The 27,326-nt window shown below is 44.9% G+C and overlaps 1 protein-coding gene across 1 annotated transcript in view; it reads right to left on the minus strand.

The window, feature by feature from the left end:
* The window catches only part of LOC118381832 (paralemmin-2-like), a 170,838-nt gene that overhangs the window by 71,245 nt on the left and 72,267 nt on the right, over nucleotides 1–27,326 (minus strand). The gene's annotated exons all lie outside the window — the stretch shown is intronic.

Genomic DNA, 27,326 nt, shown 5'->3' on the forward strand with positions numbered 1-27,326 from the left:
CAGGTTAACTGATCCCAATACAGACAGGACAGGTTAACTGATCCCAATACAGACAGGACAGGTTAACTGATCCCAATACAGACAGGACAGGTTAACTGATCCCAATACAGACAGGACAGGTTAACTGATCCCAATACAGACAGGACAGGTTAACTGATCCCAATACAGACAGGACAGATTAGACTGATCCCAATACAGACAGGACAGGTTAGACTGATCCCAATACAGACAGGACAGGTTAACTGATCCCAATACAGACAGGACAGATTAGACTGATCCCAATACAGACAGGACAGGTTAACTGATCCCAATACAGACAGGACAGATTAACTGATCCCAATACAGACAGGACAGGTTAACTGATCCCAATACAGACAGGACAGGTTAACTGATCCCAATACAGACAGGACAGGTTAACTGATCAGACAGGACAGGTTAACTGATCCCAATACAGACAGGACAGATTAGACTGATCCCAATAAAGACAGGACATGTTAGACTGATCCCAATACAGACAGGACAGATTAACTGATCCCAATACAGACAGGACAGATGAGACTGATCCCAATACAGACAGGACAGGTTAACTGATCCCAATACAGACAGGACAGGTTAACTGATACCCAATACAGACAGGACAGATTAGACTGATCCCAATACAGACAGGACAGGTTAACTGATCCCAATACAGACAGGACAGGTTAACTGATCCCAATTCAGACAGGGCAGGTTAACTGATCCCAATACAGACAGGACAGATTAGACTGATCCCAATAAAGACAGGACATGTTAGACTGATCCCAATACAGACAGGACAGATTAACTGATCCCAATACAGACAGGACAGATGAGACTGATCCCAATACAGACAGGACAGGTTAACTGATCCCAATACAGACAGGACAGGTTAACTGATACCCAATACAGACAGGACAGATTAGACTGATCCCAATACAGACAGGACAGGTTAACTGATCCCAATACAGACAGGACAGGTTAACTGATCCCAATACAGACAGGACAGATTAGACTGATCCCAATACAGACAGGACAGATTAGACTGATCCCAATACAGACAGGACAGGTTAACTGATCCCAATACAGACAGGACAGGTTAACTGATCCCAATACAGATGGGACAGGTTAACTGATCCCAATACAGACAGGACAGGTTAACTGATCCCAATACAGACAGGACAGGTTAACTGATCCCAATACAGACAGGACAGGTTAACTGATCCCAATACAGACAGGACAGGTTAACTGATCCCAATACAGACAGGACAGGTTAACTGATCCCAATACAGACAGGACAGGTTAACTGATCCCAATACAGACAGGACAGGTTAACTGATCCCAATACAGACAGGACAGGTTAACTGATCCCAATACAGACAGGACAGGTTAACTGATCCCAATACAGACAGGACAGGTTAACTGATCCCAATACAGACAGGACAGGTTAACTGATCCCAATACAGACAGGACAGGTTAACTGATCCCAATACAGACAGGACAGATTAGACTGATCCCAATACAGACAGGACAGGTTAGACTGATCCCAATACAGACAGGACAGGTTAACTGATCCCAATACAGACAGGACAGATTAGACTGATCCCAATACAGACAGGACAGGTTAACTGATCCCAATACAGACAGGACAGATTAACTGATCCCAATACAGACAGGACAGGTTAACTGATCCCAATACAGACAGGACAGGTTAACTGATCCCAATACAGACAGGACAGGTTAACTGATCCCAATTCAGACAGGACAGGTTAACTGATCCCAATACAGACAGGACAGATTAGACTGATCCCAATAAAGACAGGACATGTTAGACTGATCCCAATACAGACAGGACAGATTAACTGATCCCAATACAGACAGGACAGATGAGACTGATCCCAATACAGACAGGACAGGTTAACTGATCCCAATACAGACAGGACAGGTTAACTGATACCCAATACAGACAGGACAGATTAGACTGATCCCAATACAGACAGGACAGGTTAACTGATCCCAATACAGACAGGACAGGTTAACTGATCCCAATTCAGACAGGGCAGGTTAACTGATCCCAATACAGACAGGACAGATTAGACTGATCCCAATAAAGACAGGACATGTTAGACTGATCCCAATACAGACAGGACAGATTAACTGATCCCAATACAGACAGGACAGATGAGACTGATCCCAATACAGACAGGACAGGTTAACTGATCCCAATACAGACAGGACAGGTTAACTGATACCCAATACAGACAGGACAGATTAGACTGATCCCAATACAGACAGGACAGGTTAACTGATCCCAATACAGACAGGACAGGTTAACTGATCCCAATACAGACAGGACAGATTAGACTGATCCCAATACAGACAGGACAGATTAGACTGATCCCAATACAGACAGGACAGGTTAACTGATCCCAATACAGACAGGACAGGTTAACTGATCCCAATACAGATGGGACAGATTAACTGATCCCAATACAGACAGGACAGGTTAACTGATCCCAATACAGACAGGACAGGTTAACTAATCCCAATACAGACAGGACAGGTTAACTGATCCCAATACAGACAGGACAGGTTAACTGATCCCAATACAGACAGGACAGGTTAACTGATCCCAATACAGACAGGACAGGTTAACTGATCCCAATACAGACAGGACAGGTTAACTGATCCCAATACAGACAGGACAGGTTAACTGATCCCAATACAGACAGGACAGGTTAACTGATCCCAATACAGACAGGACAGGTTAAATCCCATACAGACAGGACAGGTTAACTAATCCCAATACAGACAGGACAGGTTAACTGATCCCAATACAGACAGGACAGGTTAACTGATCCCAATACAGACAGGACAGGTTAACTGATCCCAATACAGACAGGACAGGTTAACTGATCCCAATACAGACAGGACAGGTTAACTGATCCCAATACAGACAGGACAGGTTAACTGATCCCAATACAGACAGGACAGGTTAACTGATCCCAATACAGACAGGACAGGTTAACTGATCCCAAACAGACAGGACAGGTTAACTGATCCCAATACAGACAGGACAGGTTAACTGATCCCAATACAGACAGGACAGGTTAACTGATCCCAATACAGACAGGACAGATTAGACTGATCCCAATACAGACAGGACAGGTTAGACTGATCCCAATACAGACAGGACAGGTTAACTGATCCCAATACAGACAGGACAGATTAGACTGATCCCAATACAGACAGGACAGGTTAACTGATCCCAATACAGACAGGACAGATTAACTGATCCCAATACAGACAGGACAGGTTAACTGATCCCAATACAGACAGGACAGGTTAACTGATCCCAATACAGACAGGAAGTTGGAAGTCAGCGGAGGAGAGTTATGATGTTCATTGTAACCCAAAGAATGTCCGGCCTGTCCTCTCTAAGCATCCCAACCAGCCCTAACTGGTATCGGCTCAGGGCTGAAGGCCATGTTGGCCTCTCATCAACACATTCACAAGTTGATGGCCCCAAACGACAAGACTTAAATAGAAAGGGGACATGATATTCAGAAAGCACTCAGAGAATAGACAGACTGTGATGCAACGTATCCAGGCTGTGTTATCTGATATGTCTCTGAGAACTGCAGACACCACGAACCACTGGACAGGTTTCTTAGTGTCGTGTAGTGCTACAACTGACACAAACAACTGACACAAACAACTGACACAAACAACCGACACAAACAACAGACACGAACAACTGACACAAACAACCGACACAAACAACTGACACAAACAACCGACACAAACAACTGACACAAACAACTGACACAAACAACTGACACAAACAACCGACACAAACAACAGACACGAACAACCGACACGAACAACTGACACAAACAACCGACACAAACAACTGACACAAACAACCGACACAAACAACTGACACAAACAACCGACACAAACAACAGACACAAACAACCGACACAAACAACCGACACAAACAACAGACACAAACAACCGACACAAACAACCGACACAAACAACAGACACGAACAACCGACACGAACAACTGACACAAACAACCGTCACGAACAACCGGCACAAACAACCGACACGAACAACTGACACAAACAACAGACACAAACAACCGACACAAACAACCGACACAAACAACCGACACAAACAACCGACACAAATAACCGACACAAATAACCGACACAAACAACCGACACAAACAACCGACACAAACAACCGACACGGACAACCGACACAAACAACTGACACAAACAACTGTTGATGTGGATAGGGGCGTGTTCCCTCTGCTGTCTCACAAACAACCGACACAAACAACCGACACACTGCTGTTCTGTTGAAACAACCGACACTGTTGAAACAACTGCTGTTCTGTTGATGTGGAGGGGGCGTGTTCCCTCTGCTGTCTCCACAAACAAGGGGGCGTGTTCCCTCTGCTGTCTCACAAACAACCTATCCAGGGACATCAAGCTGTCTAACAGAAACAGGAGATATGCTGTTCCTTCCTCCCCACACTGTCTGTGTGGGTGGAACCATTTCAGATCTGTTCAGTGATGTGTCCACTGCTGTTCGAGGAAACTTGGAAGCTTTCCACCTCTGTTGATGTGGATAGGGGCTCTCTACTGCTGTTCTGTTGATGTGGATAGGGGCGTGTTCCCTCTGGGGTTCTGTTGATGTTCCCTCTGCTGTCTCCACTGCTGTTCTGTTGATGTGGATAGGGGCGTGTTCCCTCTGCTGTCTCCACTGCTGTTCTGTTGATGTGGATAGGGGGCGTGTTCCCTCTGCTGTCTCCACTGCTGTTCTGTTGATGTGGATAGGGGCGTTCCCTCTGTTCCCTCTGCTGTCTCTCCACTGCTGTTCTGTTCTGTGCTGACTGCTGTTCTGTTGGATAGGGGCGTGTTCCCTCTGCTGTCTCTACTGCTGTTCTGTTGATGTGGACTGCTGTTCTGTTGATGTGGGGGCGTGTTCCCTCTGCTGTCTCTACTGCTGTTCTGTTGATGTGGATAGGGGGCGTGTTCCCTCTGCTGTTCACTGCTGTTCTAGGGGGCTGTTCCCTCTGCTGTCCACTGCTGTTCTGTTGATGTGGATAGGGGGGGCGTGTTCCCTCTGCTGTCTCCACTGCTGTTCTGTTGATGTGGATAGGGGGCGTGTTCCCTCTGCTGTCTCCACTGCTGTTCTGTTGATGTGGATAGGGGCGTGTTCCCTCTGCTGTCTCTACTGCTTCTGTTCTGTTGATGTGGATAGGGGGGCGTGTTCCCTGTTCTGCTGTCTCTACTGCTGTTCTGTTGATGTGGATAGGGGCGTGTTCCCTCTGCTGTCTCTACTGCTGTTCTGTTGATGTGGATAGGGGGCGTGTTCCCTCTGCTGTCTCCACTGCTGTTCTGTTGATGTGGATAGGGGGCGTGTTCCCTCTGCTGTCTCCACTGCTGTTCTGTTGATGTGGATAGGGGGCGTGTTCCCTCTGCTGTCTCCACTGCTGTTCTGTTGATGTGGATAGGGGCGTGTTCCCTCTGCTGTCTCTACTGCTGTTCTGTTGATGTGGATGTGGATAGGGGCGTGTTCCCTCTGCTGTCTCCACTGCTGTTCTGTTGATGTGGATAGGGGGCGTGTTCCCTCTGCTGTCTCCACTGCTGTTCTGTTGATGTGGATAGGGGGCGTGTTCCCTCTGCTGTCTCCACTGCTGTTCTGTTGATGTGGATAGGGGCGTGTTCCCTCTGCTGTCTCCACTGCTGTTCTGTCTCCACTGCTGTTCTTGATGTGGATGTGTTCCCTCTGATGTGGATAGGGGCGTGTTCCCTCTGCTGTCTCTACTGCTGTTCTGTTGATGTGGATAGGGGCGTGTTCCCTCTGCTGTCTCCACTGCTGTTCTGTTGATGTGGATAGGGGCTGTTCCCTCTGCTGTCTCCACTGCTGTTCTGTTGATGTGGATAGGGGCGTGTTCCCTCTGCTGTCTCCACTGCTGTTCTGTTGATGTGGATAGGGGCGTGTTCCCTCTGCTGTCTCCACTGCTGTTCTGTTGATGTGGATAGGGGCGTGTTCCCTCTGCTGTCTCCACTGCTGTTCTGTTGATGTGGATAGGGGGGGCGTGTTCACCTCTGCTGTTCTCCACTGCTGTTCTGTTGATGTGGATAGGGGCGTGTTCCCTCTGGGGCGTGTTCCCTCTGCTGTCTCCACTGCTGTTCTGTTGATGTGGATAGGGGGCGTTCCCTCTGTTCTCCTCTGTTCTGTCTCCACTGCTGTTCTGCTGTTCTGTTGGATAGGGGCGTGTTCCCTCTGCTGTCTCCACTGCTGTTCTGTTGATGTGGATAGGGGCGTGTTCCCTCTGCTGTCTCCACTGCTGTTCTGTTGATGTGGATAGGGGCGTGTTCCACTGCTGTTCCTCTGCTGTCTCCACTGCTGTTCTGTTGTTCTGTGTTCCCTCTGACTGCTGTTCTGTTGATGTGGATAGGGGGGGCGTGTTCCCTCTGCTGTCTCCACTGCTGTTCTGTTGATGTGGATAGGGGGCGTGTTCCCTCTGCTGTCTCCACTGCTGTTCTGTTGATGTGGATAGGGGGCGTGTTCCCTCTGCTGTCTCCACTGCTGTTCTGTTGATGTGGATAGGGGGCGTGTTCCCTCTGCTGTCTCCACTGCTGTTCTGTTGATGTGGATAGGGGGCGTGTTCCCTCTGCTGTCTCTACTGCTGTTCTGTTGATGTGGATAGGGGGCGTGTTCCCTCTGCTGTCTCCACTGCTGTTCTGTTGATGTGGATAGGGGGCGTGTTCCCTCTGCTGTCTCCACTGCTGTTCTGTTGATGTGGATAGGGGGCGTGTTCCCTCTGCTGTCTCTACTGCTGTTCTGTTGATGTGGATAGGGGGCGTGTTCCCTCTGCTGTCTCCACTGCTGTTCTGTTGATGTGGATAGGGGCTGTGGATAGGGGGCGTGTTCCCTCTGCTGTCTCTCCACTGTTCTGTTGTTCCCTCTGCTGTCTCCACTGCTGTTCTGTCGATGTGGATAGGGGGCGTGTTCCCTCTGCTGTCTCCACTGCTGTTCTGTTTGAAGTGGATAGGGGGCGTGTTCCCTCTGCTGTCTCCTGAAGTCCACGATCAGCACATTCGCTTTGTTGACGTTGAGGAAGAGGTTATTTTTCCTGCCACCACTCTCCGAGTGCCCTCACCTCCTCCCTGTAGGATGTCTCGTCCTTGTTGGTAAACTTGATGATTGAGCTGGAGGCGTGCATGGCCACACGGCATTGGTGAACAGGGATTACAGGAGGGGGCTGAGCACTCATCCTTATGGGGCTGAGCTATAGCGAATGAACACAATTCTTACATATTCCTCTTGTCCAAATGGGCAGCTTCCAACTCCTCTCTCTGTCTGCCTTGTTCAGGCACAGAGCCCTTCAATAATGACTTGAATAGTTTTCAGAAACTATGGTCTTCACTCCCCTTGACTTTTCCCCAAATAAATTGTGTTACAAAGTTACAAAAGATTCAATTAGTTTGGAAAGGCACACACCTGTCTACATAAGGTCATACGGTTGACAATGCACGTCAGAGCAAGTATGACCAGAGCAAGTATGAGGTCGAAGGAATTATCCGTAGAACTCCGAAACAGGATTGTGTCGAGGCACAGATCTCGGGAAGCGTACCAAAACATTATTGCAGCATTGAAGGTCCCCAAGAACACAGTGGCCTCCATCATTCTTAAATGGACGAAGTTTGGAACCACCAAGACTCTTCCTAGAGCTGGCCGCCCGGCCATACTGAGCAATCAGGGGAGAAGGGCCTTGGTCAGGGAGGTGACCATGAACCTGATGATCACTCTGACAGAGTTCCAGAGATCCTCTGTGAAGATGGGAGAAAGTTTCAGAAGGACAACCATCTCTGCAGTACTCCACCAATCAGGCTTTTATGGTAGAGTGGCCAGACGGAAGCCGCTCCTCAGTAAAAGGCACATGACAACCCACGTGGAATTTGCCAAAAGGCACCTAAAGGACTCTCAGAGCATGAGAAACAATATTTTCTGGTCTGATGAAACCAAGAATGAACTCTTTGGCCTGAATGCCAATTGTCACGTCTGGAGGAAACCTGGCACCATCCCTACGGTGAAGCAGGGTGGTGGCAGTATCATGCTGTGGGGTATTTTTCAACCACAGGGACTGGGAGACTAGTCAGGACCGAGGGAAAGATGAACAGAGCAAAGTACAGAGTCATTACTGATTAAATCCTGCGCCAGAGTGCTCAGGACCAAAGACGGGGGCAAAGGTTCAACTTCCAACAGGACAACGCCCCTAAGCACACAGCCAAGACAACGCAGGAGTGGCTTCGGGACAAGTCTCTGAATGTCCTTGAGTGGCCCAACCGGAGCCCGGACTTGAACCTTATCGAACATCCAACATCTCTGGAGACACCTGAAAATAGCTGTGCAGCGACGCTCCCCATCCAACCTGACAGAGCTTGAGAGGATCTGCAGAGAAGAATGGGAGAAACTCCCCAAATACAGGTGTGCCAAGCTTGTAGCATTTTACCCAAGAAGACAATCGGAGGCTGTAATCGCTGCCAAAGGTGCTTCAACAAAGTACTGACGAAAGGGTCTGAATACTTATGGAAATGTGTCATTTCATTTAAAAAAACATTATAATACATTTCTAAAATGTCTAAAAACCTGTTTTTGCTTTGTCATTATGGGGTGTTGTGTGGAGACTGAAGAGGATTTTAAAATCCATTTTTAGAATAAGGCTGTAACTTAACAAAATGTGGAGAAAGTCAAGGGTTCTGAATACTTTCTGAATACGCTGTCTCAATAAACAAAAAAAATTCAAAGAGTTTATTTTTGAAACATGAAAAAGGGGATCCTGTGGGGAAAAAGGTTGGGAACCCCTTGGGGTAGGCTACTGTTGGACAGGGAACCCCTTGGGGTAGGCTACTGTTGAACAGGGAACCCCTTGGGGTAGGCTACTGTTGGACAGGGAACCCCTTGGGGTAGGCTACTGTTGGACAGGGAACCCCTTGGGGTAGGCTACTGTTGGACAGGGAACCCCTTGGGGTAGGCTACTGTTGAACAGGGAACCCCTTGGGGTAGGCTACTGTTGGACAGGGAACCCCTTGGGGTAGGCTACTGTTGGACAGGGAACCCCTTGGGGTAGGCTACTGTTGAACAGGGAACCCCTTGGGGTAGGCTACTGTTGAACAGGGAACCCCTTGGGGTAGGCTACTGTTGGACAGGGAACCCCTTGGGGTAGGCTACTGTTGGACAGGGAACCCCTTGGGGTAGGCTACTGTTGGACAGGGAACCCCTTGGGGTAGGCTACTGTTGGACAGGGAACCCCTTGGGGTAGGCTACTGTTGGACAGGGAACCCCTTGGGGTAGGCTACTGTTGGACAGGGAACCCCTTGGGGTAGGCTACTGTTGGACAGGGAACCCCTTGGGGTAGGCTACTGTTGGACAGGGAACCCCTTGGGGTAGGCTACTGTTGGACAGGAACCCCTTGGGGTAGGCTACTGTTGGACAGGGAACCCCTTGGGGTAGGCTGCTGTTGGGGTAGGCTACTGGTGGACAGTTAATGGCCTGGTTGACAGGGAACCCCTTGGGGTCAATCCATCCCTTTCTCTCAGATTTTACAGGACATACTGTTGGAAGGGAACCTGTTATTGGGGTAGGCCAGCTCTTGTGACAGGGAACATTTGGGTGATAAATAGGCTGCTGATAACAGGGAACCCCTTGGGGTAGGCTACTGTTGGACAGGGAACATCTGTCTAAAGGGAACCCCTTGGGGTAGGCTGACATGTTGGACAGGGAACCCCTTGGGGTAGGCTACTGTTGAACCCCTTGGGGTAGGCACTGTTGGAGGGAATTTTGTTAGGCACAATATGTTGGATAGGATATCTACTGTTGGGAAAGGCTGAACTGTTGGACAGGGAACCCATTGGGGTAGGCTACTGTTGAACAGGGAACCCCTTGGGGTAGGCTACTGTTGGTGGAACCCCCAGGGGTAGGCTACTGTTGGACAGAGAAGGCTACTGAACAGACAGAGAAACTGCCAGACAGGGAACCCCAGGGAGAACTGTTGAACAGGGAACAGAACCTGGGCCAGACAGAGACAGGGCCAGACAGAGAAACTGCCAGACAGAGAACCCCTGGGGTAGGCTACTGTTGGACAGGGAAACTGCCAGACAGAGAACCCCAGACAGAGAAACTGTTGGACAGAGAAACTGGGCCAGGACTGTTGGAAACTACCAGATAGAGAAACTGCCAGAACCCCTTGGGGACAGGTTAGGCAGAATGTCTCTTCAACATTAAAAAGCTAATTGTATTTTAAATGGCTATGTTGGATTATATATTATAATTTTTAGGCTACTGTTGGACTGGGTGGTTGTTGAGGGAACCCCTTGGGGTAGGCTACTGTTGGACAGGGAACCCCTTGGGGTAGGCTACTGTTGGACAGGGAACCCCTTGGGGTAGGCTACTGTTGGACAGTTAATGGCCTGGTTGTCGAAGGAACTTCCCCTGGTCAATCCATCCCTTTCTCTCAGATTTTACAGGACATAAAAACGCTGTTATTATGATAGTCCAGCTCTTGTGATCGGCACATTTCGGTGATAAATAGGTCGATAACTTGCCGAGCCATCTACTTAATCGCTCTATCGATTTGACATCTGATCTAAAAAGTGACATGTCATTTTGACAACTGGGCTAATGTGTCAGAATATTTTGTTTGCACAATATGTTCATAGGATATCTACGTCATGTGAAATGCTGAACATCAGTGCCACACATTGATTCCTCTGCCACCAGTTTAGCCGGTGGATCCCCCAGTGACGTCACAGAGAACCTGCCAGACAGAGAAACTGCCAGACAGAGAAACTGCCAGACAGAGAACCTGCCAGACAGAGACACTGCCAGACAGAGAAACTGCCAGACAGAGAACCTGCCAGACAGAGAAACTGCCAGACAGAGAAACTGCCAGACAGAGAAACTGCCAGACAGAGAAACTGCCAGACAGAGAACCTGCCAGACAGAGAAACTGCCAGACAGAGAAACTGCCAGACAGAGAAACTACCAGATAGAGAAACTGCCAGACATTCAGACAGGTTATTTTTTTCAGAATGTCTCTTCAACATTAAAAAAGTAATTGTATTTTAAATGGCATATATTATTATATATTATTATATATTATAATTTTTAATTTTCTTTAATGAGGTGACTGTTGGTTGTGAATAGGCTACTGGGTGGTTGTTGAGTTGTTTTGTGGAACAGCTGTGTTAGAATGTTTCATAAACACCCTTCATACACCCTTCATACACCCTTTATACACCCTTCATACACCCTTCATACACCCTTTATACACCCTTCATACACCCTTTATACACCCTTCATACACCCTTCATACTCCCTTCATACACCCTTCATACACCCTTCATACACCCTTCATACTCCCTTCACAATCCCTTCATACACCCTTTATACACCCTTTATACACCCTTTATACACCCTTTATACACCCTTCATACTCCCTTCACACTCCCTTCATACTCCCTACATACACCCTTCATACACCCTTTATACACCCTTTATACACCCTTTATACACCCTTCATACACCCTTCACACACCCTTCATACACCCTTCACACTCCCTTCATACTCCCTTCACACTCCCTTCATACTCCCTTCATACTCCCTTCACACTCCCTTCATACTCCCTTCATACTCCCTTCACACTCCCTTCATACTCCCTTCATACTCCCTTCACACTCCCTTCATACTCCCCCATACTCCCTTCACACTCCCTTCATACTCCCTTCATACTTTTTCCCTTCTCTTACTCCCTTCATACATGACATCATGACCTCCCTTCAGACTCACCTTCACATCATGACCTCTGTCTCCCAGACACACTCCCTTCATGACCTCTCCCTTCACACTCCCATCATGACCTCTGTCTCACACTCCCTTCATATGACCTCATACTCTCTTCACACATTCCCATCATGACCTCTCATACTCCCTTCACACATCCCATCATGACCTCTGTCTCGCATACACCATTTAACAGTGTTCATGACCTCTGTCTCTTAATGGGACAACCATGACATCATGACCTCCTGTCTCACAGACACACATTGACATCATGACCTCTGTCTCGCAGACACACATTGACATCATGACCTCTGTCTCGCAGACACACATTGACATCATGACCTCTGTCTCGCAGACACACATTGACATCATGACCTCTGTCTCACAGACACACATTGACATCATGACCTCTGTCTCGCAGACACACATTGACATCATGACCTCTGTCTCGCAGACACACATTGACATCATGACCTCTGTCTCGCAGACACACATTGACATCATGACCTCTGTCTCGCAGACACACATTGACATCATGACCTCTGTCTCGCAGACACACATTGACATCATGACCTCTGTCTCGCAGACACACATTGACATCATGACCTCTGTCTCGCAGACACACATTGACATCATGACCTCCGTCTCGCAGACACACATTGACATCATGACCTCCGTCTCGCAGACACACATTGACATCATGACCTTTGTCTCCGACCTATGACCTCTGACCGCCAGCTTGACAACGTCTTAGTTAATTACGCTAACGAACGGTTAACGCTTCAAAAAACGGGAGTGGACACATTTCAATCTTGGGAGTGAGTTTAGAATGTTTACTCTGTTACACATTCTCTACGGCCCCACCCTTCAAACTAAACTATGTCTGGCAGGATGGTAGAGAAGGCCAAGAGTGTCAGCTGCTGCTAAAATTACCCCCTTTCCCATAACGCCTGCCGAATAGGCCCTTCTGCCCTGTCGCTCCCCGAGCCCAAAGACAAACCGAAGCTCTGTTGTGGACGGATGGGGGTGGGAGGGGGTTCTGACAAGGAGGCCAAGGAGCTGAAGTAATCTGTGACAACATGTCAGAGTGCTCTCTGCAAACACCCAGGAGAAGAGAGGAGAGAGAGAGAGAGGCCTGCCTGTAGCTCCCCTGACCCCTCCTCCACTTAAAACAGTGACCGGGCCAGTTACTGTAATTAGAACTATGGAGGGAGAGGAGCTCTTCACTGATTGGATCATGGGTAAAGCCGTAGAGTGGCCCAGTAATGATAACATAGATCTAGTCTCTTCCCAAAGCCGTTTCTGACTGAATCTGCTTTCAAATACTATGTGAAATCATTTCCAAAACGTTCTCTGTGCTGGAAAGATCCTGTTGCAACGAATACAATGGATATGTCACAAAAGTGCAACCCCCCCCCCCACATATCTGGCACGACAGCATAGTATTTGAACCCAGGACTGGCGTCCCAGCGGCCGGCCGGTGCTAGCGCTGTGCATCTCTCTGACTGAGGTTCAGACTGAACAACAAAACGCAGAGTAACTCCAAATCACTGCAACCCAAATGGCACCCTATTCACTTTATAGTACACTACTTTTGACCAGGGCCATTGCGTAGTGCCCTATATAGGGCATAGGGTGCCATTCGGTACACACACCATGGGGTTTTAGGAAAATTATGTTTTCAGGATACAAACAACAGTTATAAAGGACACATTATGCTGCCTCTACAGAGCTCTAGTGATTACATTATGCTGCCTCTACAGAGCTCTAGTGATTACATTATGCTGCCTCTGCAGAGCTCTAGTGATTACATTATGCTGCCTCTGCAGAGCTCTAGTGATTACATTATGCTGCCTCTGCAGAGCTCTAGTGATTACATTATGCTGCCTCTACAGAGCTCTAGTGATTACATTATGCTGCCTCTATAGAGCTCTAGTGATTACATTATGCTGCCTCTGCAGAGCTCTAGTGATTACATTATGCTGCCTCTACAGAGCTCTAGTGATTACATTATGCTGCCTCTGCAGAGCTCTAGTGATTACATTATGCTGCCTCTACAGAGCTCTAGTGATTACATTATGCTGCCTCTATAGAGCTCTAGTGATTACATTATGCTGCCTCTACAGAGCTCTAGTGATTACATTATGCTGCCTCTGCAGAGCTCTAGTGATTACATTATGCTGCCTCTGCAGAGCTCTACATTATGCTGCCTCTGCAGAGCTCTAGTGATTACATTATGCTGCCTCTGCAGAGCTCTAGTGATTACATTATGCTGCCTCTACAGAGCTCTAGTGATTACATTAGCTGCCTCTACAGAGCTCTAGTGATTACATTATGCTGCCTCTGCAGAGCTCTAGTGATTACATTATGCTGCCTCTGCAGAGCTCTAGTGATTAATTATGCTGCCTCTACAGAGAGTGATTACATTAGGGCAGAGCGAGGGAAGTGATTACATTATGCTGCCTCTGCAGAGAAGAGGTGATTACATTATGCTGCCTCTACAGAGCTCTAGTGATTACATTATGCTGCCTCTACAGAGCTCTAGTGATTACATTATGCTGCCTCTACAGAGCTCTAGTGATTACATTATGCTGCCTCTACAGAGCTCTAGTGATTACATTATGCTGCCTCTGGGAGGCTCTAGTGATTACATTATGCTGCCTCTGCAGAGCTCTAGTGATTACATTATGCTGCCTCTACAGAGCTCTAGTGATTACATTATGCTGCCTCTATAGAGCTCTAGTGATTACATTATGCTGCCTCTAGTGATTACATTATGCTGCCTCTAGTGATTATATTATGCTGCCTCTAGTGATTATATTATGCTGCCTCTACAGAACTCTAGTGATTACATTATGCTGCCTCTAGTGATTACATTATGCTGCCTCTACAGAACTATAGTGATTACATGATGTCGCCTCTACAGAGCTCTATGGATACTTTCTAAGGAAAGAAGGGGGAGGAGATGAGAGGGGACGAGGGGGACGAGAGAAGGGTGGAGGAGAGGGGAAAGAGAGGAGAGGAAAGGGAGTAGACGAGAGGAAAGGGAGGAGAGGAGAGGAAAGGGAGGCGAGGGAAGGGAAGAGAGTAAAGGCCGGGGAGAGAGGACAGGAGGAGGGGGAGGAGGAGAGAGGAGGGGCAATAGGAGAGGGGAATGAGAAGGTTGGGAAGAGGGGAGGGAGGCTCTGGAGGGGAGGAAAGGAGAGTGCAATTCCTAAACCATAACAAACCTGAAAATATGAATGGAAACTTCATGTATGACTCTGGTCTTCCCTTTCGTTGTGGATCAAATCTAGCCTCATAAAGGGCTACTATTATAGGGTTCCATAGAGCTCTGGTCTCTCTGTCTTTCTTCCCCTTCTCTGCTTGAATGGTGCACTATATAGGGAATAGGGTTCCATAGAGCTCTGGTCTAAAGTAGTGCACTATATAGGGGAATAGGGTTCCATAGAGCTCTGGTCTAAAGTAGTGCGCAATATAGGGAATAGGGTTCCATAGAGCTCTGGTCTAAAGTAGTGCACTATATAGGGAATAGGGTTCCATAGAGCTCTGGTCTAAAGTAGTGCGCTATATAGGGAATAGGGTTCCATAGGGCTCTGGTCTAAAGTAGTGCACTATATAGGGAATAGGGTTCCATAGGACTCTGGTCTAAAGTAGTGCACTATATAGGGAATAGGGTCCCATAGGGCTCTGGTCTAAAGAAGTGCACTATATAGGGAAAAGGGTTCCATAGGGCTCTGGTCTAAAGTAGTGCACTATATAGGGGAATAGGGTTCTATAGGGCTCTGGTCTAAAGTAGTGCACTATATAGGGAGTAGGGTACCATAGGGCTCTGGTCTAAAGTAGTGCACTATATAGGGAATAGGGTTCCATAGGGCTCTGGTCTAAAGTAGTGTACTATATAGGGAATAGGGTTCCATAGGGCTCTGGTCTAAAGTAGTGCACTATAGGGAGTAGGGTTCCATAGGGCTCTGGTCTAAAGTATTGCACTATATAGGGGAGTAGGGTTCCATAGGGCTCTGGTCTAAAGTAGTGCACTATATAGGGAGTAGGGTTCCATAGGGCTCTGGTCTAAAGTAGTGCACTATATAGGGGATAGGGTACCATAGGGCTCTGGTCTAAAGTATTGCACTATATAGGGAGTAGGGTTCCATAGGGCTCTGGTCTAAAGTAGTGCACTATATAGGGAATAGGGTTCCATAGGGCTCTGGTCTAAAGTAGTGCACTATATAGGGGAATAGGGTTCCATAGGGCTCTGGTCTAAAGTAGTGCACTATATAGGGGAATAGGGTTCCATAGGGCTCTGGTCTAAAGTATTGCACTATATAGGGAATAGGGTTCCATAGGGCTCTGGTCTAAAGTAGTGTACTATATAGGGAATAGGGTTCCATAGGGCTCTGGTCTAAAGTATTGCACTATATAGGGAATAGGGTTCCATAGGGCTCTGGTCTAAAGTAGTGCACTATATAGGGAATAGGGTTCCATAGGGCTCTGGTCTAAAGTAGTGCACTATATAGGGAATAGGGTTCCATAGGACTCTGGTCTAAAGTAGTGCACTATATAGGGAATAGGGTCCCATAGGGCTCTGGTCTAAAGAAGTGCACTATATAGGGAAAAGGGTTCCATAGGGCTCTGGTCTAAAGTAGTGCACTATATAGGGGAGTAGGGTACCATAGGGCTCTGGTCTAAAGTAGTGCACTATATAGGGGAGTAGGGTACCATAGGGCTCTGGTCTAAAGTATTGCACTATATAGGGGAGTAGGGTACCATAGGGCTCTGGTCTAAAGTAGTGCACTATATAGGGAGTAGGGTACCATAGGGCTCTGGTCTAAAGTAGTGCACTATATAGGGGAGTAGGGTACCATAGGGCTCTGGTCTAAAGTATTGCACTATATAGGGAGTAGGGTACCATAGGGCTCTGGTCTAAAGTAGTGCACTATATAGGGAGTAGGGTACCATAGGGCTCTGGTCTAAAGTAGTGCACTATATAGGGGAGTAGGGTACCATAGGGCTCTGGTCTAAAGTAGTGCACTATATAGGGGAGTAGGGTACCATAGGGCTCTGGTCTAAAGTATTGCACTATATAGGGAATAGGGTTCCATAGGGCTCTGGTCTAAAGTAGTGTACTATATAGGGAATAGGGTTCCATAGGGCTCTGGTCTAAAGTAGGACACTATAAGGAATAGGGTTCCATAGGGCTCTGGTCTAAAGTAGTGTACTATATAGGGAATAGGGTTCCATAGGGCTCTGGTCTAAAGTATTGCACTATATAGGGAATAGGGTTCCATAGGGCTCTGGTCTAAAGTAGTGCACTATATAGGGAATAGGGTTCCATAGGGCTCTGGTCTAAAGTAGTGTACTATATAGGGAATAGGGTTCCATAGGGCTCTGGTCTAAAGTAGTGTACTATATAGGGAATAGGGTTATATAGGGCTCTGGTCTAAAGTAGTGTACTATATAGGGAATAGGGTTCCATAGGGCTCTGGTCTAAAGTAGTGTACTATATAGGGAATAGGGTTCCATAGGGCTCTGGTCTAAAGTAGTGTACTATATAGGGAATAGGGTTCCATAGGGCTCTGGTCTAAAGTAGTGCACTATATAGGGAATAGGGTTCCATAGGGCTCTGGTCTAAAGTAGTGTACTATATAGGGAATAGGGTTCCATAGGGCTCTGGTCTAAAGTAGTGGACTATATAGGGAATAGGGTTCCATAGGGCTCTGGTCTATAGTAGTGTACTATATAGGGAATAGGGTTCCATAGGGCTCTGGTCTATAGTAGTGTACTATATAGGGAATAGGGTTCCATAGGGCTCTGGTCTAAAGTAGTGCACTATATAGGGAATAGGGTTCCATAGGGCTCTGGTCTAAAGTAGTGCACTATATAGGGAATAGGGTTCCATAGGGCTCTGGTCTAAAGTAGTGTACTATATAGGGAATAGGGTTCCATAGGGCTCTGGTCTAAAGTAGTGTACTATATAGGGAATAGGGTTCCATAGGGCTCTGGTCTATAGTAGTGTACTATATAGGGAATAGGGTTCCATAGGGCTCTGGTCTAAAGTAGTGTACTATATAGGGAATAGGGTTCCATAGGGCTCTGGTCTATAGTAGTGTACTATATAGGGAATAGGGTTCCATAGGGCTCTGGTCTATAGTAGTGTACTATATAGGGAATAGGGTTCCATAGGGCTCTGGTCTATAGTAGTGTACTATATAGGGAATAGGGTTCCATAGGGCTCTGGTCTATAGTAGTGTACTATATAGGGAATAGGGTTCCATAGGGCTCTGGTCTAAAGTAGTGCACTATATAGGGAATAGGGTTCCATAGGGCTCTGGTCTAAAGGAGTGCACTATATATAGGGAATAGGGTTCCATAGGGCTCTGGTCTATAGTAGTGTACTATATAGGGAATAGGGTTCCATAGGGCTCTGGTCTATAGTAGTGTACTATATAGGGAATAGGGTTCCATAGGGCTCTGGTCTAAAGTAGTGGACTATATAGGGAATAGGGTTCCATAGGGCTCTGGTCTAAAGTAGTGTACTATATAGGGAATAGGTTTCCATAGGGCTCTAAAGTAGTGAATGGGGTACCACACTGTGTAGGTGGATCTCCATTAGAGAGCTGTTCTGACTCTATATATAACCTTTACAGAAACCCTCCTCACCTCAGTCATTAGACACTCACACCAAACCTGGCTTCAAATACTATTTGACATAATTTCAAGTACTGGATCAGTAGAATAGTTAAACACCGGCAACCCCCTAATCTGGCACTTCAGACAGGCTAAAGCAAAATCTCAAATTATTTCAACATTTTTAAATAGTGTTTGAAGCCAGATCTGACTCACACAACAACCCTTAAAGGAAGATTCCACTCAATATATTATATATTATTATTATTATATATTATCTATATGTTGGAATATGTCAGCAATCAAGTTATCAAGATATGTAACTTTCAAAATCACATACACTATCACAATATTACACATTTTGCATCAAAACGCATTATACGGGGATGGTGTCTGTATTTTGAAAGTTACATATTTTCAAAACTTGATTGCTGACAATCAAAACAAAGAACAAATTCAACCAAAACCAAAACATTGTTTTTGGGTGGAGTTTCCCTTTAACACATGGTGGCTCAGAGCCTGCTAACATAATTCTATTGGAAAATGTTGAATGGGAATAAGTTTTACGAAAATGACAAACAACCCTGTTGACCTTCGACCCCATGGCAGAATCTGTTGAGCTTGTATTCAGTGGAGTCAAGTATATACGGTAGTATTCATACTCCTGGGCTTTCTTCCACATTTCGTTGTGTTAAAATCAAATCAAATCTAATTTTATTTGTCACATACACATGGTTAGCAGATGTTAATGCGAGTGTAGCGAAATGCTTGTGCTTCTAATTCCGACAATGCAGTAATAACCAACGAGTAATCTAACTAACAATTCCAAAACTACTGTCTTAAATTGACCCCATCTACACACCAATATCCTATAATGACACATTTGAAAACATGTTTTTACACATTTCTGAAAATGAAATACAGAAATATCTAGTTTACAGAAGTATTCACACCCCTGAGTTAGTACTTTTGGAGAAGCACAGCTGTGAGTCTTTCTGGGTAAGTCTCTGAGAGCTGTGAGTCTTTCTGGATAAGTCTCTAAGAGCTGTGAGTCTTTCTGGGTAAGTCTCTAAGAGCTGTGAGTCTTTCTGGATAAGTCTCTATGAGCTGTGAGTCTTTCTGGATAAGTCTCTAGGGAGCTGTGAGTCTTTCTGGGTAAGTCTCTGAGAGCTGTGAGTCTTTCTGGGTAAGTCTCTAAGAGCTGTGAGTCTTTCTGGGTGAATCTCTATGAGCTGTGAGTCTTTCTGGGTAAGTCTCTAAGAGCTGTGAGTCTTTCTGGGTGAATCTCTATGAGCTGTGAGTCTTTCTGGATAAGTCTCTATGAGCTGTGAGTCTTTCTGGATAAGTCTCTAGGGAGCTGTGAGTCTTTCTGGGTAAGTCTCTAAGAGCTGTGAGTCTTTCTGGGTAAGTCTCTAAGAGCTGTGGGTCTTTCTGGGTAAGTCTCTAAGAGCTGTGAGTCTTTCTGGGTAAGTCTCTGAGAGCTCTGAGCCTTCATGGGTAAGTCTCTAAGAGCTGTGAGTCTTTCTGGGTAAGTCTCTGAGAGCTGTGAGTCTTTCTGGGTAAGTCTCTAAGAGCTGTGAGTCTTTCTGGGTCAGTCTCTAAGAGCTGTGAGTCTTTCTGGGTAAGTCTCTAAGAGCTGTGAGTCTTTCTGGGTAAGTCTCTAAGAGCTGTGAGTCTTTCTGGGTCAGTCTCGAAGAGCTGTGAGTCTTTCTGCGTAAGTCTCTAAGAGCTGTGAGTCTTTCTGCGTAAGTCTCTAAGAGCTGTGAGTCTTTCTGAGTAAGTCTCTAAGAGGTGTGAGTCTTTCTGGGTAAGTCTCTGAGAGCTTTCCACACCTGGATAGTGCAACATTTGACCATTAATCTTTTAAACATTCTCCAAGCTCTGTCAAATTGGTTGATGGTCATTGTCAGACAGCAATTTCCAGGTCTTGCCGTAGATTCTAAAGTAGGTTTAAGTCAAAATAGTAACTCGGCCACTCACAAACATTAACTGTCTTCTTCTAGTAAGTTACTCAAGTGTAGATTATGAATCGTTTTTTTTTTTTTAGGTTGTTAACCTGCTTGAAAGGTGAATTCATCTCCCAGTGTCTGGTGGAAAGCAGACTGAACCAGGTATTCCGCTAGGATTTTGCCTGTGCTTAGCTCCATTCCGTATCCTGTTTTATCCTGAATAACTCCTTAAAGATTACAAGCATGCTTGAAAATATGATGAGAGGTACTCAGTAATGGGTTGTCTTGGATTTGTCCCAAACATAACACTTTGAACTGAGGACAAAGAGTTAATTGCTTTCACACATTCTTTGCGGTATTGCTGTTGTGCCGTCCAAACAGGATGTTGATGCACAACTCAGAATAGGAAGTAACAACTAGGGCTGGGAATGGGATGTAACAACTAGGACTGGGAATGGGATGTAACAACTAGGACTGGGAATGCGATGTAACAACCAGGGTGAGAAGTAACAACTAGGACTGGGAATGGGATGTAACAACTAGGACTGGGAATGGGATGTAACAACTAGGACTGGGAATGGGATGTAACAACTAGGACTGGGAATGGGATGTAACAACTAGGACTGGGAATGGGAAGTAACAACTAGGACTGGGAATGGGAAGTAACAACTGGGAATGGGATGTAACAACCAGGGTGAGAAGTAACAACTAGGACTGGGAATGGGATGTAACAACTAGGACTGGGAATGGGATGTAACAACTAGGACTGGGAATGGGAAGTAACAACTAGGACTGGGAATGGGATGTAACAACTAGGACTGGGAATGGGTTGTAACAACTAGGACTGGGAATGGGATGTAACAACTAGGACTGGGAATGGGAAGTAACAACTAGGACTGGGAATGGGATGTAACAACTAGGACTGGGAATGGGATGTAACAACTAGGACTGGGAATGGGATGTAACAACTAGGACTGGGAATGGGATGTAACAACTAGGACTGGGAATGGGATGTAACAACTAGGACTGGGAATGGGAAGTAACAACTAGGACTGGGAATGGGATGTAACAACTAGGACTGGGAATGGGATGTAACAACTAGGACTGGGAATGGGATGTAACAACCAGGGTGAGAAGTAACAACTAGGACTGGGAATGGGATGTAACAACTAGGACTGGGAATGGGATGTAACAACTAGGACTGGGAATGGGAAGTAACAACTAGGACTGGGAAATGGGAAGTAACAACCAGGACTGGGAATGGGATGTAACAACTAGGACTGGGAATGGGATGTAACAACCAGGGTGAGAAGTAACAACTAGGACTGGGAATGGGATGTAACAACCAGGACTGGGAACGGCCAAGAACCTCCACATCCTGAGGAATACAGGAACATCAACATACCATATTATCAGCATACCATATTATCACCATACCATATTATCACCATACCATGTTATCACCATACTGAGAGACCTCACCATACCATGTTATCACCATACTGAGAGACCTCACCATACCATATTATCACCATACTATATTATCACCATACTAAGAGACCTCACCATACCATATTATCACCATACCATATTATCACCATACTGAGGGACCTCACCATACCATATTATCACCATACCATATTATCACCATACCATATTATCACCATACCATATAATCACCATACCATATTATCACCATACCATATTATCACCATACCATATAATCACCATACCATATTATCACCATACTGAGGGACCTCACCATACCATATTATCACCATACCATATTATCACCATACTGAGGGACCTCACCATATTATCACCATACCATATTATCACCATACCATATTATCACCATACTGAGAGACCTCACCATACCATATTATCACCATACCATATTATCACCGTACTGAGGAGACCTCACCATATTATCACCATACCATATTATCACCATACCATATTATCACCATACTGAGGGACCTCACCATACCATATTATAACCATACCATATTATCACCATACCATATTATCACCATACTGAGAGACCTCACCATACCATATTTTCACCATACCATATTATCACCATAGTGAGAGACCTCACCATAGCATATTATCACCATACCATATTATCACCATACTGAGAGACCATACCATATTATCACCATACTGAGAGACCTCACCATACCATATTATCACCATACCATATTATCACCATACTGAGAGACCTCACCATACCATATTATCACCATACCATATTATCACCATACTGAGAGACCTCACCATACCATATTATCACCATACCATATTATCACCATACCATATTATCACCATACTGAGGGACCTCACCATACCATATTATCACCATACTGAGGGACCTCACCATACCATATTATCACCACACCATATTATCACCATACCATATTATCACCATACCATATTATCACCATACTTAGAGACCTCACCATACCATATTATCACCATACTATATTATCACCATAGCATCTTATCACCATACCATATTATCACCATACCATATTATCACCATACTGAGGGACCTCACCATACCATATTATCACCATACCATTATCACCATACCATATTATCACCATACCATATTATCACCATACTGAGGGACCTCACCATACCATATTATCACCATACCATATTATCACCATACTGAGGGCCCTCACCATACCATATTATCACCATACCATTATCACCATACCATATTATCACCATACTGAGGGACCTCACCATACCATATTATCACCATACCATATTATCACCGTACTGAGAGACCTCACCATTATCACCATACCATATTATCACCATACCATATTATCACCATACTGAGGGACCTCACCATAACATATTATCACGATACCATATTATCACCATACCATATTATCACCATACTGAGAGACCTCACCATACCATATTATCACCATACCATATTATCACCATACTGAGAGACCTCACCATACCATATTATCACCATACCATATTATCACCATACTGAGAGACCTCACCATACCATATTATCACCATACTGAGAGACCTCACCATACCATATTATCACCATACCATATTATCACCATACTGAGAGACCTCACCATACCATATTATCACCATACCATATTATCACCATACTGAGAGACCTCACCATACCATATTATCACCATACCATATTATCACCATACCATATTATCACCATACTGAGGGACCTCACCATACCATATTATCACCATACCATATTATCACCATACCATATTATCACCATACCATATTATCACCATACCATATTATCACCATACTGATCACCTCACCATATTATCACCATACTGAGGACCTCACCATACCATATTATCACCATACCATATTATCACCATACCATATTATCACCATACTGAGAGACCTCACCATACCATATTATCACCATACCATATTATCACCATACTGAGGGACCTCACCATACCATATTATCACCATACCATATTATCACCATACCATATTATCACCATACCATATTATCACCATACCATATTATCACCATACTGAGAGACCTCACCATACCATATTATCACCATACCATATTATCACCATACTGAGGGACCTCACCATACCATATTATCACCATACCATATTATCACCATACCATATTATCACCATACTGAGAGACCTCACCATACCATATTATCACCATACCATATTATCACCATACTGAGAGACCTCACCATACCATATTATCACCATACCATATTATCACCATACTGAGGGACCTCACCATACCATATTATCACCATACCATATTATCACCATACCATATTATCACCATACCATATTATCACCATACCATATTATCACCATACTGAGGGACCTCACCATACCATATTATCACCATACCATATTATCACCATACCATATTATCACCATACCATATTATCACCATACTGAGGGACCTCACCATACCATATTATCACCATACCATATTATCACCATACCATATTATCACCATACTGAGAGACCTCACCATACCATATTATCACCATACCATATTATCACCATACCATATTATCACCATACTGAGAGACCTCACCATACCATATTATCACCATACCATATTATCACCATACCATATTATCACCATACTGAGAGACCTCACCATACCATATTATCACCATACCATATTATCACCATACCATATTATCACCATACCATATTATCACCATACCATATTATCACCATACTGAGGGACCTCACCATACCATATTATCACCATACTGAGAGACCTCACCATACCATATTATCACCATACCATATTATCACCATACCATATTATCACCATACTGAGAGACCTCACCATACCATATTATCACCATACCATATTATCACCATACTGAGGACCTCACCATACCATATTATCACCATACCATATTATCACCATACCATATTATCACCATACTGAGAGACCTCACCATACCATATTATCACCATACCATATTATCACCATACTGAGGGACCTCACCATACCATATTATCACCATACCATATTATCACCATACTGAGGGACCTCACCATACCATATTATCACCATACCATATTATCACCATACCATATTATCACCATACCATATTATTACCATACTGAGTGACCTCACCATACCATATTATCACCATACCATATTATCACCATACTGAGAGACCTCACCATACCATATTATCACCATACCATATTATCACCATACTGAGAGACCTCACCATACCATATTATCACCATACCATATTATCACCATACTGAGGGACCTCACCATACCATATTATCACCATACCATATTATCACCATACTGAGGGACCTCACCATACCATATTATCACCATACTGAGAGACCTCACCATACCATATTATCACCATACCATATTATCACCATACCATATTATCACCATACTGAGAGACCTCACCATACCATATTATCACCATACCATATTATCACCATACTGAGAGACCTCACCATACCATATTATCACCATACCATATTATCACCATACTGAGAGACCATACCATATTATCACCATACTGAGAGACCTCACCATACCATATTATCACCATACCATATTATCACCATACTGAGAGACCATACCATATTATCACCATACTGAGGGACCTCACCATATCATATTATCACCATACCATATTATCACCATACCATATTATCACCATACTGAGGGACCTCACCATACCATATTATCACCATACCATATTATCACCATACTGAGGGACCTCACCATACCATATTATCACCATACCATATTATCACCATACTGAGGGACCTCACCATACCATATTATCACCATACCATATTATCACCATACTGAGGGACCTCACCATACCATATTATCACCATACCATTATCACCATACCATATTATCACCATACCATTATCACCATACCATTATCACCATACCATTATCACCATACCATATTATCACCATACTGGGGGACCATTATCACCATACCATATTATCACCATACTGGGGGACCTCACCATACCATATTATCACCATACCATATTATGGTTACATGGCCATAATAGTTTTTCCATCTGTTGCTTCTTGCTTCTTACTTGTGTGCAGCATGTGTGTGTTTCTGTGTGTATTCGTTTCTGTGTGTGTGTGTGTGTGTGTTTCTGTGTGTATTAGTTTCTCTGTGTGTGTGTGTTTCTGTGTGCATTCGTTTCTGTGTGTGTGTGTGTGTTTCTGTGTGTATTAGTTTCTGTGGGTGTGTGTGTGTTTCTGTGTGTATTAGTTTCTATGTGTGTGTGTGTGTTTCTGTGTGCATTCATTTCTGTGTGTGTGTGTGTGTGTTTCTGTGTGTATTAGTTTCTCTGTGTGTGTGTGTTTCCGTGTGCATTCGTTTCTGTGTGTGTGTGTGTGTGTTTCTGTGTGTATTAGTTTCTCTGTGTGTGTGTGTTTCTGTGTGCATTCGTTTCTGTGTGTGTGTGTGTGTTTCTGTGTGTATTAGTTTCTGTGGGTGTGTGTGTGTTTCTGTGTGTATTAGTTTCTATGTGTGTGTGTGTTTCTGTGTGCATTCATTTATGTGTGTGTGTGTGTGTGTGTGTGTTTCTGTGTGTATTAGTTTCTCTGTGTGTGTGTGTTTCCGTGTGCATTCGTTTCTGTCTGTGTGTGTGTGTGTGTGTGTGTGTGTGTGTGTGTGTGTGTGTGTGTGTGTGTGTGTGTGTGTGTGTGTTTCTGTGTGTATTAGTTTCTCTGTGTGTGTGTGTTTCTGTGTGTATTCGTTTCTGTGTGTGTGTGTGTGTGTGTTTCTGTGTGTATTAGTTTCTCTGTGTGTGTGTGTTTCTGTGTGCATTCGTTTCTGTGTGTGTGTGTGTGTTTCTGTGTGTATTAGTTTCTATGTGTGTGTGTGTTTCTGTGTGCATTCATTTCTGTGTGTGTGTGTGTGTGTTTCTGTGTGTATTAGTTTCTCTGTGTGTGTGTGTTTCTGTGTGCATTCGTTTCTGTTGTGTGTGTGTGTGTGTGTGTGTGTGTGTGTGTGTGTGTGTGTGTGTGTGTGTGTGTGTGTGTGTGTGTGTGTGTGTGTGTGTGTGTGTGTGTGTGTGTGTGTGTGTGTTTCTGTGTGTATTAGTTTCTCTGTGTGTGTGTGTTTCTGTGTGCATTCGTTTCAGTGTGTGTGTGTGTGTGTTTCTGTGTTTATTAGTTTCTGTGTGTGTGTGTGTTTCTGTGTGCATTCGTTTCTGTGTGTGTGTGTGTGTTTCTGTGTGTATTAGTTTCTATGTGTGTGTGTTTCTTTGTTAGTTTCTGTGTGTGTGTGTGTGTTTCTGTGTGTATTAGTTTCTATGTGTGTGTGTTTCTT

The sequence above is a fragment of the Oncorhynchus keta genome, unplaced genomic scaffold, assembly GCF_023373465.1.
Source record: "Oncorhynchus keta strain PuntledgeMale-10-30-2019 unplaced genomic scaffold, Oket_V2 Un_scaffold_621_pilon_pilon, whole genome shotgun sequence".
Classification (NCBI taxonomy): Eukaryota; Metazoa; Chordata; class Actinopteri; order Salmoniformes; family Salmonidae; genus Oncorhynchus; species Oncorhynchus keta.